The sequence below is a fragment of the Nicotiana tabacum genome, chromosome 13 (genome assembly GCF_000715075.1).
Source record: "Nicotiana tabacum cultivar K326 chromosome 13, ASM71507v2, whole genome shotgun sequence".
In the NCBI taxonomy this organism is placed as follows: Eukaryota; Viridiplantae; Streptophyta; class Magnoliopsida; order Solanales; family Solanaceae; genus Nicotiana; species Nicotiana tabacum.
Window position 1 is genome coordinate 133,043,423 of NC_134092.1, and position 6,706 is coordinate 133,050,128.

The 6,706-nt window shown below is 38.6% G+C and overlaps 1 pseudogene; it reads left to right on the plus strand.

Moving 5' to 3' along the window:
- The first annotated feature begins 4,171 nt into the window (after window positions 1-4,171).
- LOC107806331 (pentatricopeptide repeat-containing protein At3g14330-like) lies at window positions 4,172-6,491 on the plus strand (annotated as a pseudogene).
- The last annotated feature ends 215 nt before the right edge of the window (window positions 6,492-6,706 follow it).

Below are 6,706 nucleotides of genomic sequence, written 5' to 3' on the forward strand. Positions count from 1 at the left end.
GAGAAGCAAAGAGAAGTCAGGCCGAGTAACCAATTGGCTATGGAATCTGCATCACTCAATGCCAATGGGCTGGTCAAAACACATTCAGAACTAACTATGCTCCACATAGACGGGGCATATAGAATAATTCATTCAAAGGAAATGGAAGTTACACACACAACAAGTCAAGACTTTTCTATGACTATTGCAAGAAGCCAGGGCACACAAAAGAAACATGTTATAGAATAATTGGATTTCCACAAGACTTCAAGTTCACTAAAGGCAAAAATGTAGGGTCTGTTGCAAATGTTCATGGAGGTTGTGAAGAGTCATTTGGTGGAAGTATTGAAGGATCAGAGAACAAAAATTTAAACCAAGGTGTGCCAGATCTGGCAAAGGAACAAATAGACAATTGATGAACCTACTGGAGACCTTCCAAGCTGGAAATACAGGAGAGAATCCAAACAACATTGCCTGTGGAGTTGCAAAGTTTGCAGGTATTCTAGCTTGCTCTACTTATAAAGAGATTACAGAAATAACTATGTCTAAATGTTCTAAATCTATTGTTGAATTGTGGATACTAGATAGTGGAGCCTCAAATCACATGACTTATAGAAAATTCTTTCTAACCAACATCAAGACTTTACCTTATCCATTTTTAGTTACCCTACCTAATGGTACAGAGTCAAAGTGACAGAATTAGGAGATGTATTTCTTGGTCCTAGTCTAACTTTGTTTAGAGTATTATATGTGCCCAGCTTCAAATTTAATCTCATCTCAATTTATTCATTAACTGTGCATCTCAATTGTATGGTTAACTTCATTAGGTATCTTTGTTTAATGCAGGCCCCTTCAATAAAGAGGCCTATGAAAATTGGTAAGGCAAGAAGTGGCCTATACTTCCTCTACTTAATGTGTCTCAGTCGTGAATCTAAGCCAAATATCATTTCTGCTTTCAACTTTGATCTTTTCAAGTAATTTAGTTCATGTCTTTCTACATCTGTTGATACTACAAGTAGAGTTAAGAGTCATCCTCCTCATTAATCTGCATTTGTAAATAAATTATCACGTCCATCCAATAATGTAAATATGCTCCATTCAATGAATAAGACGGACTCTTCTACTGTTAATTCCATTTCAGTGTCTTCTGTTATGTCTCATGGAAATGTTATTGATTACTTGTGGCACAATAGACTAGGAAATGTACCTTTTGTAAAAATAGGGGGAACTTCCACAATACCTGTCACTTTTGCTCCCAGACAGCCTTTCTTTTGCCCAATTTTCCCAATGGCTAGACAAACCAGACTTCCATTTGCCCATAGTACCACCACTTCTACTAAAATCGTTGAACTAATACACTTGGATCTATGGGGCCCTTATCATGTAAACACACATGACAATCATAGATACTTCCTGACCATGGTTGATGATTTTAGTAGATCAACTTGGACTCACTTATTGAGTTGTAAAAGTAATGTACTCCAGGTCCTCAAAGCCTTCATCTCCATGATAGAAAATTAGTTCAAAACCACAATCAAAATCATTAGGTCTGACTATGGCCTAGAATTTATGAATAAATGTCATACTTCCAAACCAAGGGTATTGTTCATCAGAAAACTTGTCCATACACACCACATCAAAATGGTGTGGTGGAGAGAAAACATAAATACCTACTTGAAACAGCCAGGACATTATTATACCAGTCCAATTACCAATGAAATATTGGGGGGAGTGCATCCTCACTGCCACATACCTGATAAACAGATTGCCTTCCACAGTCCTTAAAAACAAATGTCCTTTTGAGATTCTATATGATAATAAGCCCAATTATTCACATCTTAGGAGCTTTGGCTGCTTATGTTATCCTACTACTTTGAAAACTCATACGGATAAGTTGGAACTAAGATCCATACCTCATGTATTCATAGGATATCCCTTTGGAATAAAGGGGTACACGGTCCTAGACTTGGCCACTATGAGGATACATATTTCCAGGGATGTTCAGTTTCATGAAGATATATTTCCTTTTTCCACTAAGTCTAAGTCAAATCCTTCTAGCTTCCTTAAATCATTTCCAGATTCCACTTCTACATGTATTGATCCTGACCCTTGTAATTTGAGAGATGGTCACATATCTGAGAGGAATGCACACTCTTTAGATTCTATTACCACTGACTCACCTAATAATTCAACTACCCATACTGCTTCACTACTTGAAAACCTAACCACTACAAATCAAACTACTACTTCACCTGAAAGACATGCACAACAACATGATGATGATTCCACCCTCACCAACCTCTCAGATCTTCCACAATTGAGAAGATCATCCAGAACTCACACAGCTCCCTCACACCTTAAGGAATATATTTACTCCATACAAAATTTACAGTCTAGCACTTCCCAAATTAACCAAACTTCACTTACTACAGTATTTGCTAATAAGCATCATTTTGCATTCAATACTCTTAACCATGAAAGTTAGCAGCTCTTAAGGAACATTTCACATGACTGTAAGCCAAACTCTTATGAGGAAGCAGCTGTGAATCCTGCATGGCAGGCAGCTATGACACAGGAATTTCAGGCCTTACACACTAACCATATTTGGGATTTAGTACATTTACCTGCAGGAAAGAAAGCTATAGGTTACAAGTGGGTGTACATAATCAAGCACAACGCTGATGGGAGCATAGAGAGATTCAAAGCCAGACTTGTGGTGAAATGTTAGACTCAGAAAGCAAGGATTGATTATATTGAGACATTCTCCCCAGTGGTGAAGATGATTACAGTTAGGATATTGGTCACCATTTTAGTAAAAAGGGTGTGGGGGGTCTTTACCAATTGGATGTAAATAATATTTTCCTCCACGGGGATGTGCATGAAGAAGTATACATAGAGATTCCGCAGAGTTTGATGGTAGATGACAGTAACTTGGTGTGCAAGCTCAGAAAATCTCTATATGGGCTCAAACAGGCTAGCAGACAATGGTATGACAAATTGACAAAATCTTTATGTTCAAAAGGTTTTTAGCACTCAGCAAGTGACTCATTATTTTATAAGAAGGAAGGAACTTCAGTGGTATTTGTAGCAGTCTATATAGATGATATGATCCTGACTGGCAATAACTTAGAAAAGATAGAAAAACTGAAGACATTCGTGCACAACCAATTTAAGATCAAAGATTTAGGAATATTACATTACTTTTTGGATCTGGAGATACTGTATCAGGCTGATGGAGTCCTGATGATTCAAAGGAAGTTCACTAATGATTTGCTGAAGGAGTATAACTACTTAGGCTACACTACTATATCATCTCCTCTTGATTCCACAATCAAGTTGAACGCTCGAGAAGGACCGTTACTTTCAGTCCCTACAGAAAATCGGTTGGAAAGCTCAATTTCCTCACTAATACAAGATTGGACATAACATACATTGTCCAACACCTGAGCCAGTTTATGCAAGCCCCAAGGGAACCACATCTGAAGGATGCTTTACTGAAACAAGATCCTACATTGGGAATCTTTCTGTCCAAGGATCCCAATTATGGTCTAAGGGCTTATTGTGATTCTGACTGGGCATCTTGCCCTGACTCAATGAAGTCAGTCAGTAGCTATATTGTCCTACTTGGTGATAGCCCTATTGGCTGGAAGTCCAAGAAGCAGAGCACAGTATCACTATCTTCTGCTGAAGCAGAGTACATGTCAATAAGGAAAGTGGAAGGAGAGTTAGTGAGGGTGAAGAGGTTGATGAATGAACTAGCAGTGGTTTGCAATGATCCTATTCCTGTGTTTTGTGATAGTCTGGCAGCTGTTCACATTGCAAGAAATCCAGTCCTTCATGATAGAACTAAGCACATAGAGGTAGACTGTCACTATGTGAGGGACAAGATTCAAGATGGTTTATTACACTGCATCACATTTCCACCAATACACAGTTAGCTGATATTCTAACCAAGGCTCTTACAGGGATTAAACATTCTGCTATTCTTGGCTAGTTGGCAGTGAGTTCCTCACCTCCGACTTGGGGGTTTAGGGGGAGGGGGTATTGAGACTTATATTGTATTTGTATTTATCCCCTTTATAGTTAGTGTTAGTTAGGGGCAATTTTGTACTTACACTCAGCAGTTAGATATGTGGTTTCATTTGTGTATATAATTTGTATATTGAGATACTTTGCATATACAGAAATCATTTTCACATCTTCTAGAATATTCATTTCCCCTTGTCTCTCACCAGCTCATGTGTCAATGGAGGATGCCTCCACCATGAGAACACACGGATTCAACACAAACCATAGTGCAAACGAACTTTTCACAAGACATCAATGGCGATTCCCGCCATTTCTGTACCAACTGTTACAACCACCATAACTGCCACGTCAGGCTTCAACAAGCTTAACAAAACTCCTCCTAAACCTTTCAACGCAACTCTCAAATCTCTCACTAAATCCGGAAAATTAAACGATGCTCTTCTCCTATTAGAATCCCAAAAAAATTCTCAATCTGAAAACAAAGAATTTTATTTAAATCTCCTCCATGCTTGTATCTCACAAAAATCATTAGAACATGGTCACAGGCTATATCTTCACCTTCTTTTAAATCCAAACAGAAGTAAATTTCTCAATGACCCTTTAATTTTATCTAAGTTAATTACCCTTTTCTCTGTTTGTGATCAGTTAGATGAGGCTCGTCGTGTTTTCGAGCACCAAGGGCTTGAAAACGAGGACCAACCTGAGTCAGTTTGGGTTGCAATGGCAATTGGGTATTCGAAAAAAGGGTTTTTAGGGAAGCATTATTGATTTATTGTCAAATGTTGTTTAAGTCCATTGAACCGGGGAATTTTGCGTTTTCTATGGCTGTGAAAGCTTGTTCGGGACTTTCGGATTTGAGGGTCGGTAGAGGTGTACATGCCCAGATTATTAAGGCTAATAAAGAACCTGATCACGTTGTGCACAATGCTATTATGGGAGTGTACAGTGAGTGTGGGTGTTTTGAAGGTGTGTTGAAGGTGTTTGAGGAAATGCATGAGAGAAATGTTGTAAGTTGGAATTCGTTGATCGCAGGGTTTGACCGTTTGTTAAGAAAGGACAAATTTTTTTGAGGCATTTGAGACTTTTAGGAGAATGCAAAGAGATGGAGTGGGATATAGTTGGGTGACTTTTACAGCGATTTTAGCTGTTTGTACTCAGGTTACATACCTTTATTATGGAAGGGAGGTATATTCACAAATTGTTAAATCAACTAAAGTTCCTGATCTTGTTTTAGTAAACTCACTTTTGGACATGTACGCAAAATGCGGAGCAATGGAGTATTGCAGGAGAGTGTTTGAGAGGATGAAATACAAAGACATAACATCGTGGAATACTGTTATTAATGGGTATGCGATCAATGGTTTAATGGAAGAAGCAATTAAATTGTTTGATGATATGGTCGGCAGTGGAGTTAGGCTGGATGGGGTGACATTTATCACCTTGTTGTCTGGCTGTAGCCATGCTGGGCTGGCGGACTTAGGCGAGGAATTGTTTGAGAACACGAGTCGAGAATTTGGAATTCGGCCTTCCTCAGAGCATTATGCTTGTCTTGTTGATATATTAGGTAGAGCTGGGAAAATTAAAGAGGCACTGCAAGTAGCGGAGAAAATGCCTGTCAAGCCTAGTGGAAGCATTTGGGGCTCACTGCTCAATTCATGCAGACTTCACGGAAATGTCTCTCTTGCAGAACTTGTGGCTGAGCAGCTATTTGAGATGGAACCTAACAACTGTGGAAATTACGTGATACTGTCAAACATTTATGCAAATGCAGGAATGTGGGAGGGAGTTAAAAAAGTGAGGGAGATGATGGAGAATAAGGGAATCAAAAAGGAAGCCGGATGCAGCTGGATACAGGTTAGAAATAGAGTACACATATTTATGGCTGGTGGCAGTTTTGAATTTCGTAATTCAGATGAATACAATGAAGTTTGGGATGAATTATCAGAAGCTATTGACAAAATGGGGTATAAACCTGATACGAGAGTTGTGCTTCATGATGTAAACGAGGAAACAAAAGCAGAATGGATATGTGGGCATAGTGAACGGCTTGCTACAGTATTTGGTCTGATTCATACTGGTTCTGGTATTCCAATTAGGGTGACAAAAAATCTTCGTATTTGTGCGGATTGTCACTCTTGGATGTAACAAGAAGAAAGATAATAGTGAGAGATACAAATCTGTTCCACCATTTTGACAAAGGGATATGCTCTTGCGATGATTACTGGTGATTCTCGTAGTTGTTAGTTTGTAAGTACTCCCATTAAGATCTTTTTCTGAGCTATATACTGAACCAGGAAAATATTGGTTGAGTTTTTCACGTGCTCGATCTTATTCTTCCAAAACACATTCTTGTCATTTGTATGAAGATTGACTGTCTTGCTGAAAAGATGTAATTGTATGTTTCCTTTACACAAGTTGAAAGAATTTTGTGAACCCAGAATGTAGCTCTATATGGAAGAAATACACAATCCACATTACCTGCCTCAGTGCCGCTGGGTAATAGAAGTGTGACCACCTCATCTAAAAGATGTTAGAGAGGGTACATTTTTATTTACTTAATTGTGTCTTCAATACACCTCCTCACGTGCTGGGCTGATTCTATTTATCGGTCTAACATGTGAAATTCTTTTTGATAAAGGGCAGGGTGGGTCTGCCTGCTCTAATATTACATTTAATTGTGTGACCATCTTATCAAAAA